The sequence below is a fragment of the Mobula hypostoma genome, chromosome 4 (genome assembly GCF_963921235.1).
Source record: "Mobula hypostoma chromosome 4, sMobHyp1.1, whole genome shotgun sequence".
In the NCBI taxonomy this organism is placed as follows: domain Eukaryota; kingdom Metazoa; phylum Chordata; class Chondrichthyes; order Myliobatiformes; family Myliobatidae; genus Mobula; species Mobula hypostoma.
This window is the reverse complement of record NC_086100.1, coordinates 73,473,126-73,498,585: the sequence shown is the minus strand read 5'-3', so window position 1 is coordinate 73,498,585 and position 25,460 is coordinate 73,473,126. Positions and strand designations below refer to the sequence as shown.

General features: G+C 40.0%; 1 protein-coding gene and 1 long non-coding RNA gene across 8 annotated transcripts in view; one reads left to right on the top strand and one right to left on the bottom strand.

Annotated features, from left to right (window-relative positions):
* Positions 1 to 19,441, bottom strand: part of LOC134345397 (uncharacterized) — a 67,129-nt gene extending 47,688 nt beyond the window's left edge. The window contains exon 1 of the long non-coding RNA XR_010017679.1: positions 19,276 to 19,441. This is a non-coding gene — a long non-coding RNA (uncharacterized LOC134345397). The remainder of the gene's footprint in view (positions 1 to 19,275) is intronic.
* The window catches only part of LOC134345395 (beta-galactoside alpha-2,6-sialyltransferase 1-like), a 123,947-nt gene that overhangs the window by 56,692 nt on the left and 41,795 nt on the right, over positions 1 to 25,460 (top strand). For 4 of the 7 annotated variants that reach the window (XM_063045994.1, XM_063045988.1, XM_063045992.1 and 1 more), the window contains exon 2: positions 18,600 to 18,665. The gene's annotated coding sequence lies outside the window, so the exon portion shown is untranslated. Of the gene's footprint in view, positions 1 to 17,652; positions 17,703 to 18,599; positions 18,666 to 19,608; positions 19,632 to 22,260; positions 22,295 to 25,460 lie in introns of those variants that run through there. The other 3 variants (XM_063045991.1, XM_063045989.1, XM_063045995.1) reach the window with 3 other exon arrangements.

The window sequence follows — 25,460 nt, the reverse complement described above, 5'->3', positions numbered from 1 at the left end:
AAACAAGGGACAGCCGGAAGACCCGGAGTCTGGAGCCCAAGGACCGGACCGTGAACCGGAACGCAGACTTCACGGACCAGACCATGATGCAGGCATAGGGGTAGTATTACTCCAAAAACATGATCAGGAATGGCTACCTGTGGCATATGCATCTCATGTATTATCCAATCCAGAAACAAGGTATGTCCAAATTGTAAAAAGGTTGCTCAGCATTATGTCTGCTCGTGAGAGATTTCATCAGTTCGTGTCAGGGCAGTCTATTGATGTTGAAACCGATCATAAGCCTTTGATTGCATTGTTTAACAAACCTTTAAGTGACTGTCCTTTGCGAATTCAGCAAATGATGATCAAATTCCAAAGATATGCATTGAGTGTGTCATACACACCTGGAAGATTCATTTACACGGCTGACACACTTTCCAGAGCTGTGGATCCAACAACAAAAGATGGTCACAAGAACGTTATTGATGTTCAGGTATTTATTGATATGGTCATAGAAACTGTACCTGTTGCTCGCAAAAAGTTGGAACTGCTATATCTTGAGACAGAGAAGGACAAAATTCTCAGTCAGGTTATACAAGTGGTGATGGATGGAAGGCCAGATAATAGGCATGACTGTACCTCAGAAGTATAAGAATATTGGAACCACAGATCAGAACTTTCTGTTGTGGATGGGATATTGTACAAAGATAGCAGAATTGTGATTCCTAAAAGTCTCCTAAAAGTGCGTGGGAAAATTCATGAAGGCCACCTAGGTATTGAAAAGTGTAAGAAAAGGGCATGGGAAGTGATGTTTTGGCCCAGGATGAATCAAGAAATTGCAGAATTAGTGTCTTCTTGTCAAATATGCTTTAAATACCAACCTAGCAACCCTAAGGAGCCATTACATACACCAGTAATTGAAAGTGGGCATGCAGGTACAGCAGGCGGTGAAAAAGGCGAATGGTATGCTGGCATTCATAGCAAGAGGATTCCAGTACAGGAGCAGGGACGTACTACTGCAGTTGTACAAGGCCTTGGTGAGACCACATCTGGAGTATTGTGTGCAGTTTTGGTCCCCTAATCTGAGGAAAGACATCCTTGCCATAGAGGGAGTACAAAGAAGGTTCACCAGATTGATTCCTGGGATGGCAGGACTTTCATATGATGAAAGACTGGATCGACTAAGCTTATACTCGTTGGAATTTAGAAGATTGAGGGGGGATCTTATTGAAATGTATAAAATCCTAAAGGGATTGGACAGGCTAGATGCAGGAAGATTGTTCCCAATGTTGGGGAAGTCCAGAACGAGGGGTCACAGTTTGAGGATAAAGGGGAAGCCTTTTAGGACCGAGATTAGGAAAAACTTCTTCACACAGAGAGTGGTGAATCTGTGGAATTCTCTGCCACAGGAAATAGTTGAGGCCAGTTCATTGGCTACATTTAAGAGGGAGTTAGATATGGCCCTTGTGGCTAAAGGGATCGGGGGTATGGAGGGGAGGCTGGTACAGGGTTCTGAGTTGGATGATCAGCCATGATCATACTGAATGGTGGTGCAGGCTCGAAGGGCCGAATGGCCTACTACTGCACCTACTTTCTATGTTTCTATGTTTCTAAACATTTCCTTTCTACGTCTTGTGCATTTTGCTGCTATATTGCACTTCCACAAATGCCTTACCTGACATTTTGATGGACTGAAATGCACTCACCAGATCTTATCAGAAGGTAGGCGTTGATCTTTTTGTAACTGAAAATAAAGATCATCTATTTATAACAGATTACTACTCATTGTATCCTGAAGTGTGTGGTTTGAGCAGAACAACAGCAGAGAATTTAATTACTTGCATGAAATCAGTTTTTTTCCAGACATGGTGTACCTGATGAAGTTTTCACAGACAATGGTCCACAATTCAATGGTGAATGTATGAAACATTTTGCTCATGAATGGGGCTTTGTTCATACAACTTCTAGTCCAGTTTTCCCTCAGTCCAATGGATTGGTTGAGAAGTCAATAGGAATTATTAAGAAACTGGTGCACAAAGCAAAAGATAATGGAGATGATTTTTATAAAGCTTTGTTAGCCTATCGAAGTACTCCACTTGAATGTGTTTTCTCACCTGCTCAGCTCTTGATGGGATGCCGTTTGAGATCCAATCTGCCAATAGATGAGAGCCTTCTGAGAACAGAGGGAGGTGAACAATTGAAAAGATGGAAAGATGAACAGAAGGCAAAGCAGAAAACATACTTTGACAGATGTTCTTGTCCATTACCTGAACTGCACCAAGGAGATGAAGTGAGGATACAAGACAAAATGAACACATGGACACGGAAAGCTACAGTACTTGAAGTATAACCCACATCATACATGGTCCAAACAGAAGACGGAACAGTGTTAAGATGAAATTGCAAAGACTTTAAGAAAGTGCCAACTTCAGAGTTTCAGTTAACTAATGCAGACCAGACGAAACAAGGAAATAACAACAAAACACAAGAACTATGTGAACCACTTAGAAGGTCTACTCATGTTCATAAACCCCCAGGGAGACTGATAGAGACATGTTAAATTATGTATTTGTTCTGATCAATGTTGCTAATTGTTTTTCTTTTTAAGGAAAGGAAGATGTGATGATATCACATGTCACGTGTAAGAATGTGATTGGACAGTCAGGAGCATGCGCAGAAATGACAGAATGATCTAGAAACTATATGTTAAAGATGTGCTTGCTGTTTGCTTTTGTAAATGAACGTTCTAGTTTTAATTCTTCCAGAATATGGTTTGTTCTTAGTAACCCATGGTACGTGTAAAGAACACAACAATGTGCTTGAACAGCATTTCGATGATACTCAGCTGGAGCCTGCAGATATCCAACTAAGAACTTCTACTGGAGAAAAGATAATTACTGTGGGAATAAATTCCATAACAGTGAAATATAACAACCGCAAGTCACATTGGGCTTGTATGCGGTATAAAAGGAGGGCCATGTGTGACGGAGACAACTACAACTTGATTGCTGATCTATTCACCATTTTGATGCCACATTTCCTGTAGTATTGTCAACTGAAAGCAAATTAAGAAAGGTAGTGGATGATGCTGCAGCAGTGTTCAAGTATAGCATTGGAAAATGCGAATATATCAAGGGTAAAATATTGTCAAATGAAAATTCTACACTCAAGTTTTGTGAAGCCAGTCCAATTCCTTATACCATTCATGATAAAGTAGCCAATGAGCTAGAAAAGATGGAGGCAGAAGGAATTCTTTCTAAGGTTGAGTGGAGTTCAGAGGAACGCCTGTGGTCCCAATAGCCAGGAAGAATAGGTCTGTCAGAATCTGCGGTGATTTTTAGGTCACTATCATCCCAGAACTGAAAGGACATCAAAATTCTCTGCCCAGGATAGAGCACATCTTTGCAAACCTTTCTGGACGGAAACACTTCAGCAAAGTGAACAGCTGAGGCTTACATACAGATGGAGATCAAAGAATCTCATCATAAACTCTCACAAGGAGCTTTATAGCTATAATAGACTTGTTAGAATGGGTTTATTATAATAGGCTCATATGCACCTGCACTCTGGCAGAAAGCCATGGACCAAGAGCTGCAAGGCTTCCCAGGCACTCATTGATCGCTGGATGCCATCATTGCTACTGGTAAGGATGACAAGGAACATCTCCAAAATCTCAAGACAGTGCTAAAAGCATTAGATGATTATGGACAAAGAACATGATGCAACAATTGTGAACTCTTTAAATCAAGCATCACTTACTGTGGTCACAGAATTGATGCCCAAGAATTACACAGGTATACTGAGAAAATTCAAGCTGTGGTGGAAGCTCCAAAGCCAAAGAAGTTGTGGTCCTTTTTAGGATTTGTCAAATACTATGACAGGTTCCTGCCAAATCTGGCTACTGTGCTCCACCTTTTGTACTCATTAGGGCAGGACAGGAAGAAAAAGCAATAGGAAAAGCAGTGTGAGGTGGCTCTCAAAAAGGTGAAGGAATTGGTAACATCAGACATGGTGCTCATATACTGTGATCCACATCATCCAGTGAAGCCTGCCTGTGATGCCATGCCTTATGGTATAGGTGAAGTCATGTCACATGTTATGAGTGATGGAAACGAACACCTCATAGGTTTTTCATCACATTCCCTTACCAGAGCAAAGAAAAATTATACACAGGTTGACAGAGAGGCCTTGAGTCTGGTTTGGGGTGTAAAACATTTCAGCCAGTACTTGTATGGGAGAAAATTTACCCTTGTTACTGATTATCAACTGCTAGTGTCCATTTTCAAGGTTGTTCCACTAACAGCAGCAGCATAAATTCAGAGATGGGCTCTGTTTCTTGGAGGACACTTATATGGTCCAAAGGGAAACCAGAAAATACCCCATACTATTTCACATCTCCATGGCAACCCAAAATGGCAGGAAAACGCAGCAGAAACTCCAGTTCCCTCATTTTTACCAGCACCGAGATGAACTTGCCCTTGAGAGGATGCATTATGTGGGGATTGAGAGTTGTTATACCATCCAGGCTGAGAGGTAGAGTACTACAGGAGCCACACGCTGGTCAGTTAGGCATAGTTAAAATGAAAGTGTTGGCTTGTAAGTTTTGTCTGATAGCCTGAGACGGATCAGCAGATCAAGCAGCTTGCCCTGCACTATTCAGGATGCCAACATATCCAGATCATGCCAAGAGCAGCTCCTCCTCATCCTTGCAAATAGACTGCATTGCCCTGGCAGAGGATTCATGTCAATTTTTCCAGACCATCCATGAACAGAAGTTCCTTGGTGGTACTAGATGCAGCTACAGTACGAAGTGGAGAGAAGTGTTTCCCATAGCCTCCACTACAGCCTTGCACACTGTTGATGTGTTGAGAAGCCTCTTCTCAAGAACTGGGGTTCCAGAACACTTAGTGACAATGAACCACAATTTGTTGTGGAACAGTTTCAGCTATTCCTAAAAATTAATGGAATAAACATATTAGATCTGCAGCATACCACCCAGATACAATAAATTAATTGAAAGTCTTCTTCTTCTTCTCCTCTAGTAGGATGTTTTCCTATTATCTTTAAATAATAGTTTAGCCCACAATGCCCCAACCTGAGTCTTGTTAATTTCACCATATCTCTATGACTTAAAGGGCAACAGTCTGAGACCTTTTTAACTAGTGGGTGACTAGAAAAATAATGCCTGCTTCTTAGTTCATTTTTCCAATCCTCCTGCCACTTCTTCTCTATACCTTTTTTAATCCTACTTCTCAATCTGCTCTGCCTAGGGGAAGTCTAATTTCTACCTGCCTGCTCTGTAAGGAAGACTTTGCAATGCCATCCACAATTTTATTTCCTTCCACCCCAGCGTGCCCAGGTATCCATGAAAATCTAACTGCACAACCCATCTTCCCTACTCTAAACAACACTAAGAGAATCTGAATAACTATGCGAGGACAAGCTTTTGTTTTACTCCCTTTTATAGCCTCTAAAACACAGTCAGAGTCTTCTTCTTCTTCTATTTCCGGCTGTTTAGATGTATCTAGGCGTATTACAGCCTTCCACAGGATGTATAATTAATTATAGAACTTCAAGGAACTCAAATTCTCGAATACAACCTAGTCTCACGTGTAAACTAAATGATAGACTCTTCAATCAGATGTTGATTCTCTTGATGGGCAAACAAATATTTGCTAGAAAACCAAAATAAATTTAAACCAGATAGCCTCTTGAACAACATGCTTCTTTCAATTTTGTATTGATTACAGCTCAGCAAAACACACTGGACTCTCTCTGGACTACCACAGTCACATAATCCAGTAGGATGTTTTCCTATTATCTGTAAATAATAGTTTAGCCCACAATGCCGCAACCCAAGTCTTGTAAATTTCACCATATCTCTATGACTTAAAAGGCAACAGTCTGAGACCTTTTTAACTAGTGGATGACCAGAAATATAATGACTGCCCCTTAATTAATTTTTTCAATCCTCCTGCCACTTTTTCTCTATACCTTTTTAAATCCTACTTCTCAATTCTGTGTGTGTGTGTGTGTGTGTGTGTGTGTGTGTGTGTGTGTGTGTATATATATATACACACATACACACACACACATACATATATATATACATACATACATACATACACACACACACACACACAAACCTACACTTCACCCTCCCATCTTTGACCATCCTAGTATCCTATTCCTGTTTATTCGTCATATTCTTTAAAAAACGCCTGTACCCCTTCAAAACGCTAAAAATACCCGGACTTGTGCTCTCTCACCCATGCCCAGCAACCCTTTTAATGTGAATTCCTGCATCCCTAACTCCCTTAATTTATTTCTCATCATCTCTCTCTGTATCCCATACTTCCTGCAACTCAGAACTACATGTTCTACTGACTCCTCTTCCTGACATTCCTCACACAATCCTGTCTGGTGTTTCCCTATCATTTTCAATGTTTTCTTTAATGCACAGTGCCCCAGCCTTAACCTACGCCACACCATTTCCTCTCTTCTGTTTCCATTACCTACCCTAGTAACTGCAACACTCTTTTGTATTTGATATAAATGCCTCCCTTTCCCCTCCCTGTCCCACCTTTCTTGCCACATTCGGTTGACTTTTTCCCAGATTACACACTTAACCTCTGCTTTACTGATACTAATGTGCATTTCCACATTTTCTTTCTTTAACGCCCTCTTTGCCAACTCATCCACCCTCTCATTCCCCTTCACCCCTACATGTGCTGGAATCTATAGAAATTTTACCTGACCTCCCTGATTTGCAATTCTTGTAACTAACTGAAGGACTTCATAAAGTACATCTTGCCGACTGTTTGTGTGAAAAGACCTTAAACTTGCTAGAACTGAGGATGAATCTGAACACATCAATGCTTTGGCTTGTCTGGCTTTCTGCACCCATTGCAACGCAACCAACACTGCCAGCATCTCCACTGTAAACACCCCTAACTTATTAGATGTTCTTCTGCTGATTCCAATTTTTTTTGCTGATATTACCACCCCAAACCCTGTCACTCCTGTTTCAGGTTCCTTCGCACCATCCGTATAAATGTGAATATAATCACTATACTTTTCCATCACATGACAGTTAAATGCATTTACCAAATCTGTTTTATATCTTTCTTTCCTTTTTACCTCTAACAAATGCCAGTCTATGTCAGGCCATACAAGCTTCCATGGAGCTACAACTGGATAAACTACTGAAAGATTTATCCTCAGATCAAATACTCCACATTCTTTCACGATATCATTCCCTACCCGACTCAGAGTATCCCTCTGAAACCTCCCATTTTCCCAGCACTCCTGCAACACTCCTTTAGTAGGGTGAGAATCATTGTGCCCCTGCAAGTTAGCCCAGTAGTTTGCCATCAGTTGCATCCTTCTTACTTCCAAAGGCCTTATTCCCATTTCTACCTGTAGGGCTGACACTGGTGACGTTTTAAAAGCCCCACTGCACACTCTCAAGGCCTGAGCCTGAATCACATCCAGTTTCTTTATAAGAGACCGAGCTGCTGATCCATATACTATATTTCCATAATCCAATACAGATCTTACTAAAGCCACATACATTCTCTTCAAAGCTGAACAACTTGCTCCCGATTCCCTACCAGTCAAACTTCTCATCACATTTATTACTTTTTTACATTTCTCCTCAACTTTCCTGATATGGTCTGCCCATGTTAATCGTGAGTCAAATATAACTCCCAGAAATTTAAATGATGCAACCCTTTCTAATTCAACCCCATACATCCTTAACTTCTTCCCTACCTCAACCCTTTTCCTGGTAAAAAATACAGTTTGAGTTTTGTCTACTGAAAATCTACATCCCCAATCATAACCTCACTCCACCACTTCATCAATTGCTTCTTGTAGTTTCCTGATTATATGGTCCATGTTCCTGCCTCTTTTCCACAAGGCCCCATCATCCGCAAACAGTGACCTACCTATATCCACTGGTACCTTTGTGAAGACATCATTGATCGGGGCCAGAGGCTGAATCCTGGAGCTATTTATGAAGTCAGCCCAAATGAGAATCAGCTGCCTCATCAGAAACAGGGGAAAACCGGAAAACCTGGAATAGGGAATGATGGACCGGACTGTGAACCGGAATGTAGACTTCACAGGCCAGACCATGACAGTTATTGCAGGCTTATATGTAAAAATACATGAATTGCATATGTCATGACACAACCACATGATACATGCACACCTCACTTAAAGTAAAAATGAAGTGCACACATTTATCTCCTGGCTTCCTGTTTTGCTTTCAACTAGTTTTAATGGTTTCAATTTATAAAACATAACAACTGTAAATTACTAAGATGACTGCAAACTCCTAGTGCAGATAGTGGACTCCCTTCAAACAGTGCTTTCGATGATTGCGTTCTCCAAATCTTCATTTTGATTGTAACATTCAAGAAGATTGTTGATACTTCTTGTTCAAATTCTTCATAGTTTCTAACTTGTTGAAATAGTGAAATTGTTTCATTTTTATTTCTGGCTGTTTTTGGCATGTCCACGCCTGAATGCTTGAAACCACAGAGAGCGAAATAGTTCTAAGATGTCTTACTATTTATTCCTCACCAACTATCAGTGAAAAAAAATCACTGCTTTTAGAACATAAACACACACAAGTGAAACTCTTTAGAACCTGTACGCTCTAAGCACGGTGTACTGTCCAACATCCACACAACGTGCACACAACTGATGCTAGTCAGAAAATGTTCGACAACCATCTCCAGTCCCAAAATGGTGTCCCAAATAAGCGAAGGGAATCCTTGATTTGAATTCTTGATTTGCTTTTGTTAAGAGTTGTCCCAAATAAGTAGCTGGCCTGATTAACCGATCGCTGATCTAACCAGAATCCACTGTATATTTAAAGCTGTGCTTTCATAAAGATCAAACTTTTTCTTTTGATCTTGGATTGGATTGCACCTGGATAATTTCTGCTTGGGAATCACATTGAAATTAATTAGTCAGTTATTGTTCTTTGGCCTTTGCATATAACACACATAATTAGAAAAGAAGTTGTCAAGAGTTTTATTTTGCCATTTTCAGAAATTTCCTGAGCTGAATTCATTGCCTTTCTAATAGTGCCAATGAAGAGATTGGTTGCAGCATTCAGCAGTCAGCTATACTGAAATAATGACTTGCAAAATATTGAAAATCAAAATTCAGTTTGATACAGATGAGGGAGGATGAAGAAAAAGGAGATGATAATATCAAGTGAACCACGTGTTGTTGTGTTTAAAGCTGTCTCTCTTTCACGTAAACTCCTCATCACCATGAGCACCTGAATAATGTTACTCCCTTACACTTTCTCTGTTTGAAGATTAAGAGTTCCAATTTTCTCAAAGTCCTCTTAAAACTAATGCTTTTCATTCACAGTGACATTCTGTAAGCTCACTGTGTATCTTTTCCTCAGGCTTCCCTGAAATATGGTACGCAAGATTTATCACACAATAGCAGCTTTGGCCCAACTGATGACTTCCATTTTTCTTGTATGATTGTTTGTTTTTATGTTCCGTTTCTCTGATTATAAATCCAAACACCACACATACTTATTTTCATATATTTTCAAGTATTTTCATGTTTGGACTCTGGAGTCTCTTTACTCCATTTCATTTTTAGAGAGCACCTTCCATACTTTATTTTGATATTATTCTTCCCAAAATATAGCACATTTTTCTGCAACAAACTCCTCCTAATCAGCTTTCACCATGTCACTATTCAGCTGATGTTAGACTGAGGGCACGACCATCTTTGATATTATTTACTACTTTATAATATTTGTACTACTTGAAAATTATTTTATGCCTTCACAACACCAAAGTCTACATCATTTTACAAAAACTCAACAGAACTATGAACATAAAACTGACCATTGCAAACCTGGAAAACTTTCAGCCTGGAAAATATCTTTTACCAAAACCAGCCATTGTTTTTTTTTCTGAATCAGAATCAGGTTTAATATCACTGTCATATGCAGTGAGATTTGTTGTTTTGTAGCCACAGTACATTGCAATAAATAATAATAAGACTATAAATTACAGTGAGAAGTATGTACAAAAAACTAAATTAAATAAGTAGTGGAAAAAAAGGTAAACAAAAATATATATACTGAGGCAATATTCATGGATTCATTGCCCATTCAGAAATCTGATAGTGGAGGGGAAGAAGCTATTCCTGAAATGATGTGTGTGTGTCTTCGGGGGCTCCTGTACCTCTCCTTGATGGTTGCAATGAGAAGAGGACATGTCCTAGGTGATAGGAGCTTTTAATGATGGATGCTGCCTTCTTGAGGTACTGCTTTTTGAAGGTATACATAATAATGGGGATAGTGCTCATGATGAAGCTGGCTGTGTTTATAACTTCCGCTACATTTTCCAATCCTCCATACTAGACAATGATCCTTCCTACATAAAAATTGCAGGTGAATGCAGCAGGCCAGGTAGCATCTATAGACGGGTAAATTACTGGCCAACCAATTGAAATTTGATTCGGTTAAACGTCAAATTACTAAGATTCGCAAACAGGATGATACTTTCACAGTTGATCATGTTGGGATAAACCAAACCTTTCAAGAATTTTATACCTCTCTATATCGCTCTGATTTTCCTCACGATTCTAATTTCATGCATGATTTTTTAGGTAAATTGAGTTTTCCGAAATTATCAACCGAAGAGTCCCTATCATTAGAAACTTCCATTTCAGAGGAAGAAATAATAACTGCAATCTCATCATTGAACTCCGGTAAAGCACCCGGTCCGGATGGGTTTACAGTGGAATTTAAAAAAATTTTTTCCTCCATTCTTTCTTCTAAGTTGTCTAGAATATTTAAGGAAGCAATCAGTTTAGGTAATTTACCACAATCGTTTTACGAAGCCTCTATTTCCTGAATTCTTAAAAAGAATAAAGATCCTACTGATTGTGCATCATACAGGCCGATATCTCTTCTGAATGTAGACTCTAAAATTTTTTCAAAAATTCTAGCAACTAGATTGGAGAAGGTGTTACCTCAAATTATTTCTATCGCTCAAACCAGATTTATTAAAAATCGCTATTCATCCTTTAATATTAGGAGGTTAAGGAATATTGTTTATACCCCCTCATTTACTACCCTGGAATGTATTATCTCTTTAGATGCTGAGAAAGCCTTTGACAGAGTTGAATGGCCTTATTTATTTAATGTTCTTGAGAAATTTAATTTTAATTTGACATTTATATCTTGGATTAAATTGTTATATTACTCCCCGGTAGCCTCGGTTTGTACAAATAATTATAGATCTCCTTTTTTTCATCTTTTTCATGGCACTAGGCAAGGTTGCCCTCTTAGTCCTTTACTATTCAATATTGCTCTTGAACTTTTAGCAATTGCTATTCATGACTCGCCAAATATTGCTGGTATTACCCGTGGAAATGAAATACATAAATTATCATTATATGCAGATGATTTGTTGTTATACATCTCTAATCCGGAGAAGTCAATTCCTGCTATCTTAGATCTGTTAGCTCAATTTAGTAACTTCTCTGGTTACAAATTGAATCTTAATAAGAGTGAATTATTCCCTTTAAATAAGCATGTACCTACTTATGGACGTTTACCATTTAAATTGGTTACTGATTCATTTATATATTTAGGGATAACAATTACGAAAAAATATAAAGATTTATTTAAAGCTAATTTTTAACTTTTAATTGATCAGATTAAACTTTTATTTACCAAATGGTCGCCAATCTCTTTGTCTTTGATTGGTTGGATTAATGCTATTAAGATGATCATTTTGCCCAAATTTTTGTATATATTCCAATTGGTTCCAATTTTCATCCCAAAATCTTTTTTTGATAACGTAGATTCAAAAATTTCCTCATATATTTGGCAGAATAAAAATCCTAGGTTAGGTAAAAGGTATCTACAGAAATCTAAAAAGGAGGGGGGGGCTTGCCCTCCCAAATTTTAGATTTTATTACTGGGCAATTAATATTCGATATTTAAAATTTTGGTTACGAGATTTGGACGTATCTTTAAACCCTCATTGGGTAAATCTTGAAGCTAATTCATTACAAGGGTTTTCCTCGGGTTCGCTTTTAGGAACTTCACTTCCTTTTAATTCTTTTAAACTATATAAACAAATGAATAACCCAATAGTTAAGCATACTTTACGTATATGGTTTCATTTCCGAAGATTTTTTGGGTTTAATCAATTTATTCTAGCAAGTCCCATTATATCAAATTTTCTTTTTCAACCTTCCACGATGGATCAAGCTTACTTTGATTGGAAAATCAAAGGTATAATATCTTTTCGCGATTTATTTTTGGATAATTGTTTTATGTCTTTTGATCAACTCTCTAATAAATATAATTTACCCAGATCTCACTTTTTTTAGATATTTACAGATTAGAAACTTTTTAATTACTGTTTCCCCTAAGTTTCCACACCCATATCCAATGGACATTTTGGAAAAAATCTTAGATTTAAATCTCTCTCAGAAAAGTGTAGTAGCAATTATATATAATATAATCATGAATTTATGTCCTGGTACTTCTAATAAAATTAAAGCTGACTGGGAAAGAGAACTTGAGATTAATATACCGATTGAAAAATGGGAAAAAATTCTTCAGTTGGTGAATTTATCCTCTGTATGTGCTAAGCATAGATTGATACAGTTTAAGGTAATGCACAGGGCTCATATGTCCAAAGATAAATTATCTCGTTATTACTCTTATATTAATCCAATATGTGACAGATGTCATTTCGAGATAGCTTCTTTAACCCACATGTTTTGGTCATGTCCCTTGTTGGAGAAATATTGGAAAGATATTTTTGATATTATTTCAACGGTCCTAAACATAGACTTACAACCTCATCCAATTACTGCTATCTTTGGACTACCAATGATAGACTTAAATAATTTAACCTCTTCATCACGAAGGATGATTGCATTTCTTACTTTAATGGCTATAAGGTCCATTTTGTTGAATTGGAAAGAGATTAACCCTCCTAAGATATTTCATTGGTTTTCACAAACTATGTTGTGTTTGAATTTGGAGAAAATTAGAGGTGCAGTTTATGACCCTTCCATTAAGTTTGAAAAAACTTGGAGGCCATTCATTCAGCATTTTCATTTGATGTAATTTGATCATTTCCAAACCTGTTTTACCTCTTTGTACTGTTGTTGGAGAGGAATGGAGTCGTCGACGCTGAGGTTTTCTTCTTTTCCATTTTTAAGTTGTTAGTTTTGCCCAAGTTTTTTAGTTTAGTTGATTAATTCTGTTTTTCTTTGGGGATGGGGTTTTTTTTTTTTGGTTTTGTTTTTTTTTCTTTTTCATTTTTTTTTCAGTTTTTTTTTGATTTGTATTATCCGTTGTCAGTTCCACATGATTGGGAGCTTTGTTAACTTACACTATTTGATTTTATAATTACTTTTCCTAAATGTAACAATATTTCTCCTACTATTTGTATTATTACTATGTTTTGTTTCTATACTTCGAAATTAATAAAAAGAGTGAAAAAGAAAGAAAGAAGCATCTATAGGAAGAGGTACAGGCGACTTTTCGGGCCGAGAACCTTCGTCAGGACTAAATCTGCAGATTTCCTCGTGTTAATGATCCTTCCTGCCTGAGGCAATTTTGCATGTATACAATCCCTCTTATTATCATGGGATAATATCTTCTTGCATAGCAATTTTACTTTTATCTTCCAGAAATCTATATATACACCACTACAAATTTATGGTTAAAGCACTTCTTGTTTATTTCTATTCAAAACCCTGGCTCCTTTTATTACAATTGTAGGTGGAGCACATGTACAATATGGTTGGTGCTTCAATTAAAATTGTTCAAATATACTTAAGAAGCTTGTATTGCTCTGGGAGAAGGAGTGGTGAAATTTAGATCTCTAGATCAATTACTGTATACTGTTCCTGGCATAATTCTGTTCTGCATAGAGGAATGGCAATGAAGATAAAAGTCAGGATGCCCATGTCATGCTACAGCTGTCAATCTTTCTCTGCAGCAAAAGCAGTCTGGTCACCAATGAATCTAGGTGCTTCTTTGAAATTCTATAACTGAAGTGGTTGTGTCGCTGGCAATAACAAACAATGTACATTTGCTGGGACAGGTACGATACATACCATAACCCTACAATACATGTATATGAAGGAACAATATTGCCTGCCATATCTTGAGTATTTTTAATTGCCATTTGTCAGGGATGCACAATGGTCCACCTACATTACCGATGAGCCAACGACATTGACCTTGAGTAAAATACTTCTCACAAGAGGGCCTCCCTTTCCTCTTAGTACTCCATAATCATCCATCTTTGAGCAATGAGCAAGTCCTTAAGTATAGCACTGAAGTATCAGCACAGGTAACGTGCACAAGTCACCGATGTAGGGCTAAAATTATATCTGTCTGAATCAAAGGTGATAGTCTTACCCTGAGTCAGGGTTGCCACTTTAACATTGGAAGGAAAGTTGTAAGTACACAGCTACATTCACTTTATCTTTGCCTTTCAAAGTTGTCGTGACTTCTTAATAAGAATTAATGTCTGAGTATAATCGTGATCTAACTTCCCTTCAATATTACTGGGTCCTTCCTACTGATTCACCGTTGAGAAACGCAGGACTAGATGCCACAACCACAGAACAACATGCCACAATCAATAGATATCACAGAACTGAATGATAGGGACATCATATGCACTTAATGTCATTCAAGAACTTGTACTTTGAAATACTCAAAGGGGGAATAGAATGGAGAGCTTAAGTCTAGAAACTGGAAGTTCAGAGTCACTCTTATAGACTGTGTGCAGGTGCTTGGTTAAGCTCCAAAGTGTTTTGGTTTTTCTTGTGTAAACGAGACTACATTGTGAATACTACACTAGATTGAAGGATCTAGTTGGAGTGCTAGTGAATAGCTGTTTCATCTGGAAAGACTTTTGACTCTTAACTGTCGTCTGAAATGCCTGAGTATTATGCTACTGCTATGTTACAGCAGTTGCTCAAGAAGGTGGTTCAACATCACTGACTGATAATTAGGAATGGACAATAAAAGCTGACTAAGCCAGTGATACCTACATCGGAAAATGTAAAAATAAAGAATTAGAGTATCTGATACTTCTGTCATACAACATGACTGAACATTGGTGTCCCTCCATCTTATACTCCTTTGCCCTGTGTATACCTGTTCGCTTCAATGCTTTGACAAGAAACTGAGCTAGTGTTAAAGTTTGTTAGCAAATTTTCTTTGTTCAGCCTGCAAATTCTGAGAACATTGTCCTCCTTGTGCTGAAATTCAGCTTCTCCTGTGCAAGAATCTGGGAAGAGAAGAGGATTTTTATTTTCAAACGCAAACAACAGGAATTCTGCAGATGCTGGAAATTCAAGCAACATACATCAAAGTTGCTGGTGAACGCAGCAGGCCAGGCAGCATCTATAGGAAGAAGCACAGTCGACGTTTCAGGCCGAGACCCTTCGTCAGGACTAACTGAAGGAAGAGTGAGTAAGGGATTTGAAAGCTGGAGGGGGAGGGGGAGATGCAAAATGATAGGAGAAGACAGGAGGGGGAGGGATGGAGCCGAGAGCTGGACAGGTGATAGGCAGAAGGGGATACGAGAGGATCATGGGACAGGAGGTCCGGGAAGAAAGACGGGGGGGGGTGACCCAGAGGATGGGCAAGAGGTATATTCAGAGGGACAGAGGGAGAAAAAGGAGAGTGAGAGAAAGAATGTGTGCATTAAAAAGAGTAACAGATGGGGTACGAGGGGGAGGTGGGGCCTAGCGGAAGTTAGAGAAGTCAATGTTCATGCCATCAGGTTGGAGGCTACCCATACGGAATATAAGGTGTTGTTCCTCCAACCTGAGTGTGGCTTCATCTTTACAGTAGAGGAGGCCGTGGATAGACATGTCAGAATGGGAATGGGATGTGGAATTAAAATGTGTGGCCACTGGGAGATCCTGCTTTCTCTGGCGGACAGAGCGTAGATGTTCAGCAAAGCGGTCTCCCAGTCTGCGTCGGGTCTCACCAATATATAAAAGGCCACATCGGGAGCACCGGACGCAGTATATCACCCCAGTCGACTCACAGGTGAAGTGATGCCTCACCTAGAAGGACTGTTTGGGGCCCTGAATGGTGGTAAGGGAGGAAGTGTAAGGGCATGTGTAGCACTTGTTCCGCTTACACGGATAAGTGCCAGGAGGGAGATCAGTGGGGAGGGATGGGGGGGACGAATGGACAAGGGAGTTGTGTAGGGAGCGATCCCTGCGGAATGCAGAGAGAGGGGGGAGGGAAAGATATGCTTAGTGGTGGGATCCCGTTGGAGGTGGCGGAAGTTACGGAGAATAATATGTTGGACCCGGAGGCTGGTGGGGTGGTAGGTGAGGACCAGGGGAACCCTATTCCTAGTGGGGTGGTGGGAGGATGGAGTGAGAGCAGATGTACGTGAAATGGGGGAGATGCGTTTAAGAGCAGAGTTGATAGTGGAGGAAGGGAAGCCCCTTTCTTTAAAAAATGAAGACATCTCCCTCGTCCTAGAATGAAAAGCCTCATCCTGAGAGCAGATGCGGCGGAGACGGAGGAATTGCGAGAAGGGGATGGCGTTTTTGCAAGAGACAGGGTGAGAAGAGGAATAGTCCAGATAGTTGTGAGAGTCAGTAGGCTTATAGTAGACATCAGTGGATAAGCTGTCTCCAGAGACAGAGACAGAAAGATCTAGAAAGGGGAGGGAGGTGTCAGAAATGGACCAGGTAAACTTGAGGGCAGGGTGAAAGTTGGAGGCAAAGTTAATAAAGTCAACGAGTTCTGCATGCGTGCAGGAAGCAGCGCCAATGCAGTCGTCGATGTAGCGAAGGAAAAGTGGGGGACAGATACCAGAATAGGCACGGAACATAGATTGTTCCACAAACCCAACAAAAAGGCAGGCATAGCCTTATTTTGTTTGGAGCATGTGTTACTCATTTTCCATACGACCACGTGAATTACAAGATGAGAACCTCAGTGCCACCCATCCCATATCCATTGGTTCCTTAATAGCAAAGAAAGGTTATGGAGAAGGTGACCAGAGCCATATTTCAAGTCAAATCGCCTTTATTGTCATTTTAACCATAACTGCTGGTACAGTACACAGTAAAAATGAAACAACGTTCCTCCAGGACCATGGTGCTACATGAAACAGCACAAAACTACACTAGACTACCTAATTTGCTGCACCACTTCTTTTAACACTTTCTATCACAGTCTGGTAATAATATGGGCAACACACACAAAACACTGGTAGAACGCAACAGGACAGGCAGCATCTACAGGAAGAGGTACAGTCGGCATTTCGGGCCGAGACCCTTCATCAGCTTCCACCAGCATTTTGTGTATGTTGCTTGAATTTCCAGCATCTGCAGATTTCCTTGTGTCTTGTAATAATATTTATGAGCAAGATTAACAAGTTTGCTGAGTGGGTTAAAATGCACTTGCAACTGAGTGCATTTTGACAGATTTGGCATATATTTCAGATGAAGTTTGTTAGTAGACATTGCAGATAAGAAGCACAGAACTCACAGATAGGATCAAATGAATGCAGTACCAACCACATGAAAGATCCTGTAATAGGTGGTAATGATGGGAAATCATGTCATTTCTGGATACAGTACAAGTAACTGCTTGTGTTCACGAGGCATCAGCGCTCATCATATTTGCAGTAATATGCGAATATATAAAGGTCAGTTTCAACATCCATAAAAATAAACATCATTAGTAAAGCAGGCAACATTGACGCAGAAACAATAAGAGAGCTGAACCTGTAACAGGTAACCTGGACTTTTAAATTTTTCTGAATGGTTTTGTAAAGATAATGAGCAGACTATTAGCAGGTGAGTTGCTATTTTAGATACCGCCAATGAAATAGATTTAATGCCTACGTTTTTCTTTGTTTACCGAGTGTTTGTCTCTGTGTGAGGCGGTGGACAGACTGGATTTTGTGAACCCCACACTGAATCAGTGTAACAGTCGTTTGATAATAATGGTTATAAAAGAGGTACAGAAAGTTTCTTGCTGTCCAGGACCTGTACCCTGATTCCTGTCAATTTTAGGAAAGTGTGGGGAAGAGGTGTGGGTTGGAAATGAAATTAAATTTATTTTCCACTTGCGACACCACTGCTCATAACATGGAACAAATTAGTACTGATCAATGAAGTTATTTCAAGAGCTCATTTCGGAATGATCAATATGATCAATAGGAAGGAACGCTCCTAGGCTAATACTTAAATCCTGTCTCTTTTCAGTCATAAGAGTATATATTTTTTAAAGCTCGTAAGTTTAACATTTAACAATAAGAAATCATCGGGATGTACTTTCTGTTTGAATCCAAATTTAATATTCTTCGATAACTTTTTTTTGCTAGCCATCCACCTAAACTTTTGTAAGGAATAGTTAAACGAGAAACACAGTTTTTTTTAAACGACCTCCCGCTCCCAAGACCACCCCCTTTTGTTGCTCTTTTCTGATGTGCCGCTCTGGAGACGAGTGTGAACCGGTTTTAGCGCGGTCTCGTGAGGTTTACTTGTTTTTAAGTTTAATACAGTGTATAGTAATTCTGCATTTGTTTTGTCGCTTGCAGAATGATAGTGAGTATTCAATACTTTACAAACAACCTTCAGAAATCCATGGGGAAACAGTTTCTCAAGTAAGTCTTCCACGTTTTCCACCATTTTCTTGTTCAATTGCCAGAATATTCTAATTTAGATTGTGAACAGTTCGTGTCGAAACTTGCCTCTTTCAAGAATTAGACACGTTTTATATTTTAAAATAAAAGAACGTTTGATTTAAATTGCAGCAGTGTATTTGGGATATCTTATCAGCAGTTAGCACTGATACTACTTTTTAACTTAAAAGTCCTTGTCTTTATTGTCTTTCTGGCCGTTTTCTAAATCCGTTTTAAGTCTTTTCGCTTCGGCGTTATCTCGCATTGATATTCTACATTATTTAATTGCCACTCGTGAAAATAGTTGAGAATTGTATAATTTGATTGGATGATTTTACTCCTACCCTCTTTTAAGTTAGTATTTCCATCTACAGAAAATGACGTTGCAAATTTGTTTTTATATAAGAAAAGCAAAAAAAAACTAAACATGAAGAAATACAATTTATTGGAATGGGTAAAGAAAACCCCTCAGAGCGGAGAGCAACACGCTGCCACTCTTCTATTCCTTACTCTGGCCTTTTGCCTCTTTTCACCTGCCTACCACCTCCCGCTGGATCTCCTTCTCCTTTCCTCTCTCCTATGGTCTACTCACCTCTCGTGAGTTTCTTTCCTCTCCAGCCCTTTATTGTGGCGTCTTCCTCCTCCTATTCCAGTCTTGAAGGAGGAGCTTGACCTCAAATGTTGACTGTTTGTTCATTTCCATCGATGCTGTCTGATTTGCTGAGTTCCTCCAGTATTTTCAGTCTGTTGCAATAGATTTCTAGCATCTGAAGACTACTTGCGTTTATAGAAAATTAAAGCTTTTTTTTCCGGTTGACCTTCACTGTTTGCCCCTTGGCTGTGAGTTAATAATCAATTTACAGACTCCATTACTGGTTCATCAAAACGTTCACCTTAATCCCAACAACATGCTGAAAGAAGTAACCAACAGTGGATTTACTCTTGACAGTAAGCATAAACCTAAATGTAAAAATCTGTTCTGTTATTCTGCATATTGAATGTAACTTATCTTGCTTTTAATTTGATTTACACTTTTATTTCCAAATATTAATAGGGGCTAGAAAAGTTGCTGTTATTAAACCTCCAATGCACTTAGAGCTGGGAATATTCTTGCAAAACCTAGCAATAAGTAGGCTCGAATATTTGCAGGAAGTCTTCCTGTTGTGTCTGAAAGCCTGTCATCACTGATTAAAGTGTATTTTACCACCTCAAAAAAATGAAGGGAGGGAGTACATTGTAGTTGGCACTAAGATTGCTAATGTTGTATTCCAGCAGAAAGAGACATAGCTCGATTGGCCACGGTATCATTGTATTTGAAAACAGAAAAGATGCTGTAAATCCCCTGGAGGTGAAACAGCACTGCTGGATGGCTGATGTTGATCTTTCAGGGCAATCGGAAATACTAACATTTTATCCATCGATGTTGCCTAATCTGGAAATTAACAAGACCCCACAATAGAATAGAAGATTGTGAGACAGAAGCCACACTGCCTCACAACTCTACCCCTCTTCCTCACTTACCTAGTTAAAACTTTTGCTTGTCAGTCTCCTTCTTCACCCCTTCCTCTCGCTCTCTTATACAGATTATCTCCCCTCTTAAACCTCAATCCTGAAGAAGGTACTTGAACCGAAATGTCGATCATCTTCATGCTGCTACCGATGCTGTATTTGATATACTGAATTCCTCCAGCAGTTTGTTTTTGGTTGCGGAAAATTCTGGAAGCACCATGGGATAGATGGCCAAGCTATTCTTCAAAATTGAATGTTGAATGCAGTAACATTAAATAAGAGATTTGAGGAAAGAAAAAATACAGGATTTTCTAGTTATCTCTGCCTAAAATATCACCGTTAAACTTTAATACAACACTGCCATTAAGGGAAAAAAATACATTAAAAAAAACTTTTAATCTAATTATATTACTACTGTAATATTCAAGGCAACTTTCTGAGTTTTCTCTGTGTATTTGTACACGGCAATGGGATACATAGACAGGAACTCAATATTTGCCTATTTACTGCCTACTTTGCAAACTTTTGCAAAGTACCCTTTTTTATTGTATTTGTAGCAATGACAAACTTGTGAGCTGTGCATTTTGGGGGTCTGAGGTCGTCTGAGTTTTTAACCACAACTGGTTTTAGTGTGTCATGTGATCAGGTGCTGATGATACTCACTGTTGTTATAACTTGGCAAATATGTAACCGCGGTCGACCAAAACTCTACATTATTCAGAAAAACACAAACAACAGAAATTCTGCAGATGCTGGAAATTCGAGCAACACACATCAAAGTTGCTGGTGTAACGCAGCAGGCCAAGCAGCATCTGTAGGAAGAGGTGCAGTCGACGTTTCAGGCCGAGACCCTTCGTCAGGACTAACTGAAGGAAGAGTGAGTAAGGGATTTGAAAGTTGGAGGGGGAGATCCAAAATGATAGGAGAAGACAGGAGGGGGAGGGATGGAGCCAAGAGCTGGACAGGTGATAGGCAAAAGGGGATACGAGAGGATCATGGGACAGGAGGTCTGGGAAGAAAGACAAGGGGGGGGGACCCAGAGGATGGGCAAGAGGTATATTCCGAGGGACAGAGGGAGAAAACGGAGAGTGAGAGAAAGAATGTGTGCATAAAGAGAAGTAACAGATGGGGTACAAGGGGGAGGTGGGGCCTTAGCGGAAGTTAGAGAAGTCGATGTTCATGCCATCAGGTTGGAGGCTACCCAGACGGAATATAAGGTGTTGTTCCTCCAACCTGAGTGTGGCTTCATCTTTACAGTAGAGGAGGCCGTGGATAGACATGTCAGAATGGGAATGGGATGTGGAATTAAAATGTGTGGCCACTGGGAGATCCTGCTTTCTCTGGCGGACAGAGCGTAGATGTTCAGCAAAGCGGTCTCCCAGTCTGCGTCGGGTCTCGCCAATATATAAAAGGCCAAATCGGGAGCACTGGACGCAGTATATCACCCCAGTCGACTCACAGGTGAAGTGTTGCCTCACCTGGAAGGACTGTTTGGGGCCCTGAATGGTGGTAAGGGAGGAAGTGTAAGGGCATGTGTAGCACTTGTTCCGCTTACACGGATAAGTGCCAGGAGGGAGATCAGTGGGGAGGGATGGGGGGGACGAATGGACAAGGGAGTTGTGTAGGGAGCGATCCCTGCGGAATGCGGGGGGGGGCAGGGAAAGATGTGCTTAGTGGTGGGATCCCGTTGGAGGTGGCGGAAGTTACGGAGAATAATATGTTGGACCCGGAGGCTGGTGGGGTGGTAGGTGAGGACCAGGGGAACCCTATTCCTAGTGGGGTGGCGGGAGGATGGAGTGAGAGCAGATGTACGTGAAATGGGGGAGATGCGTTTAAGAGCAGAGTTGATAGTGGAGGAAGGGAAGCCCCTTTCTTTAAAAAAAGAAAAGAGATTTCTCCCCCTCCCCCTCGAACTTTCAAATCCCTTATTCACTCTTCCTTCAGTTAGTCCTGACGAAGGGTCTCGGCCTGAAACGTCGACTGCGCCTCTTCCTGCTGATGCTGCTTGGCCTGCTGCGTTCACCAGCAACTTTGATGTGTGTTGCTCTACATTATTCAGTGCCATTTGCATCAGAATGGCAATCTGGTTGGAGAGTTCGCAAGTAAGATCTGTCAATCAATCTATGCACAGTCCCTTTGTGCTCAGTACAGGAAGATTCCAAAGTTGAAAATTTTTTTTAAAATCTGCAGATGCTGCAAATTTTATATGAAACTGGAAATGCTCAGCAGATCAGGGAATATTTTTGGAAAGAGATATGGTTAACATTTCAAGTCTGGGGCCCTTCATCAAAATTAAGTTTCCAAACAGCAGTCTTTTGCTGTGTCCCCAAATTCACAATTTGATGACTGCAAGCCTTCTTTGGCATATGATTTCATGTATCAAGTTTGTAGCATTGAAGCATTTTCAATAGTGTTGGGTTGGGTGGAAATTTTGTGGTGTCGCTATTACTATTTTTAAAAAAAAGAAAGCTGGGCCATAAATGAAACCTGCTAAATTGAGTGTCTTCTTGATTTATTGGTCTCTGGCGGGAGAGAATATATTGTTGGCAATATTTAATTAGATCTTTGAACCATCCAAGGCTGACTGGAAAATATTGTGAACTTTTCCAAACTGAGCCAAGGATGACTCGGGCACATAAATGGTTATTGTCATGATCACCTAGACAGCACTAAACTTGTCTGTTCTGTGACCGGGAGGAGTCAGTGTACCATGTTTATATGGAATGTGAGAGGTTGCAGCTGCTATTTAAAGGGCTGCTCCTCGGATTTGGTGCCACTTCAATCCCGCGCTCCTGATATTTAGGCACCCCATATATCCAGTACGGAAGGGGGTGGGAGAGGATCTACTGGTGGGCTTGCTCCTGGGCCTGGTCAAGATGGCCATTCATGGTTCCAGGTGGTGAATAGTCGAGGGCTCTGCCAGGGCTGACTGTCTCCTAGGGAATTGACTGTTTTATAGGTAGTAGTAATCATATATCAAAAAAATGCACCACACCCTTCCTGGTCTGAAGGAGTACTATAGATGTAATTTGCAGCAAATTTTGGTGAGTACAGATATTGCAAATGCTGTTTAGTTAGAGAATTGGTTCTGGACACCTTCCTGGCATATATTGCTGCAGAGAGCCCCACTCAGAGATAAATGTGATTCCTCCTCGGTATATGCTAAAATAAAATGGAAATTTGACAGACAGAATGGAGTCAGCTTGTAATGTGGTAATGGTCTGCTTTTCCCCTATGCCTCTATTTTGAATGCATCTCATTAAGATTAGATATTAGCGAAGAATGTTTTCCCCTTACACACCTGCTGTCTCTATTTTTGAGTTCTGTGTATCTAGGCTGAAGGTTTCAAGAGATAAAAGAGGTCTTGAAAGGTATAAAAGAGGCAATTTCTTTGTATAACACTCATAAAAATTCTGGAGGAACTCAGCAGGCCAGGCAGCATCTATGGAAAAGAGTAAGCAGTCAACGTTTCGGGCGCCCTGGTGAAGGGCCTTGGCTCAAAACATCAACTGTTTACTCTTTACCATCGATGCTGCCTGGCCTGCTGAGTGTGTTGCGTGGATTTCCAGATTCTGCAGATTTTCTGGTGTTTATGTAATTTCTTTGTGGAAATGGAAATCTTCTTGGGCTGGGTCAGGTCTAGTGTAAAGAGTTAAGAGATTTGGATGGGGTTGTCGAGAGAGAGGGTAGAGAAAGCTGCATGAGAGATTGTTGGATCTGTGGTTCCCCTGATTTGCATTATGGAAATCAGCTCCTTAAGTGGATGATAGGTATTATTTTGTTTTCTGTGCTCGGTAATCATTTTCTTTCTTTCTGTACTGTGTGCTTTATATAACTCTAATAAAGAGGTTTATTGTGGCCTTCAACATGTGCATAGTACCTCCATTGTTTGTGAATACCTCGTCCTGCTGAATTAGAAGAGAACATGGAATGAATTCTAAAATATTTTCATTACAAATGGCTCTCATCTACATTTATAGTCAAGTTTATTTATATAGCACATTTAGGTAATCATCTATCAGTACGTGTTCATGTTGAGTATAAGGATGACTTGCATTGAGTGTTTCACGGTAAAACAAACATATTTAATTGATCACTCCTTCTGTGTAAGGGAGAGGCCCTGTTCAGCTCGTGTGTATTAGTGGGAATGCTGTGTCCTTTCTCTAAATGTGTACAAGCTTGGATGTTTTGTACACCCTTAAAGGTGTAAGGTACAGCGTTTCCACCAATATTTACTAAGATTTTGAGTTACTGCTTTTTCAGCGAACAAGGGTGAGAAGGTGTCACATTCCGGTCTGGTGTCACATGCTTAAATTATCTTTATTTGGATTGGCATTGCTTATAATAGTATAAACCATTTTCAATTACCATGTTTTAGTGGAGACCTCCTGTCATGTTATCTCATATTCTGCATGATTGGAACTAACTGATGTAGAAAAAAAAACTTCCACTTTGAACTTTTTTAAAATAATATATGTAAGTAAACCCTTCTGGCTACATCTGTAAGTCATTTTGCAAGTCTCAGTTAATATGCGGGGTGTAATCAATAATAGTTTACTTCTCTATCAGTTATTAACATGCTGTGCTGCCAGCCATGTTCACTTAAATTCTGCAGAGGTCATTGCTAGATTAGCTTGGTGGATTTTGGTCTTTGGTGTGGAGAGGGAATGTTGTTTGACTAAAAGGTGTCACTGTGTTCAGAACATGAGGAATTGCAAAAAATGGAAGCTCTGTCTGGCTGAGATTAAATTCCAGAGTGCAGAACAATGTTATAAATCAAGATGGGGCACACTTAGATGCAGAGACCACTTTGTCTCTGGGTGTAACAGTTCTTCCATGTCCTGTACGTTTTTGCTATGATTGGAAAAACGCTGCTGGCTATTAAATATTCTTTGTACAGCAATTCCACCTTGCTAATGAGCTGTTGGACTGCAGAGGAGCTCTGCAGCATGGGCTTACTGCGCACGCCGCTGCCTGCTTCAGACCTCCCTGAGCACCGCCATAGGAAGAGTGGGCAGGAAAGCAGAAAGCATGCTGCAATCTGGGAATGACTTGGGTCGAAGCCTTTCAAGCCGGTTCTCCCCTTGTTCTTACTGGCAAGGGTCCATTCACTTGAAAATAAGCCAGACTATCTGAGACTGAAGCGGCAAGGGAAAAACATCTGCGCACTCATTCTCATGGGATCATGGCTTCATGAATCCATCCCAGACGTGGCATCCAGCACGTCTTGGGCTGACAGGAATGTAGCGATCTCAGGCAAGACCCAGA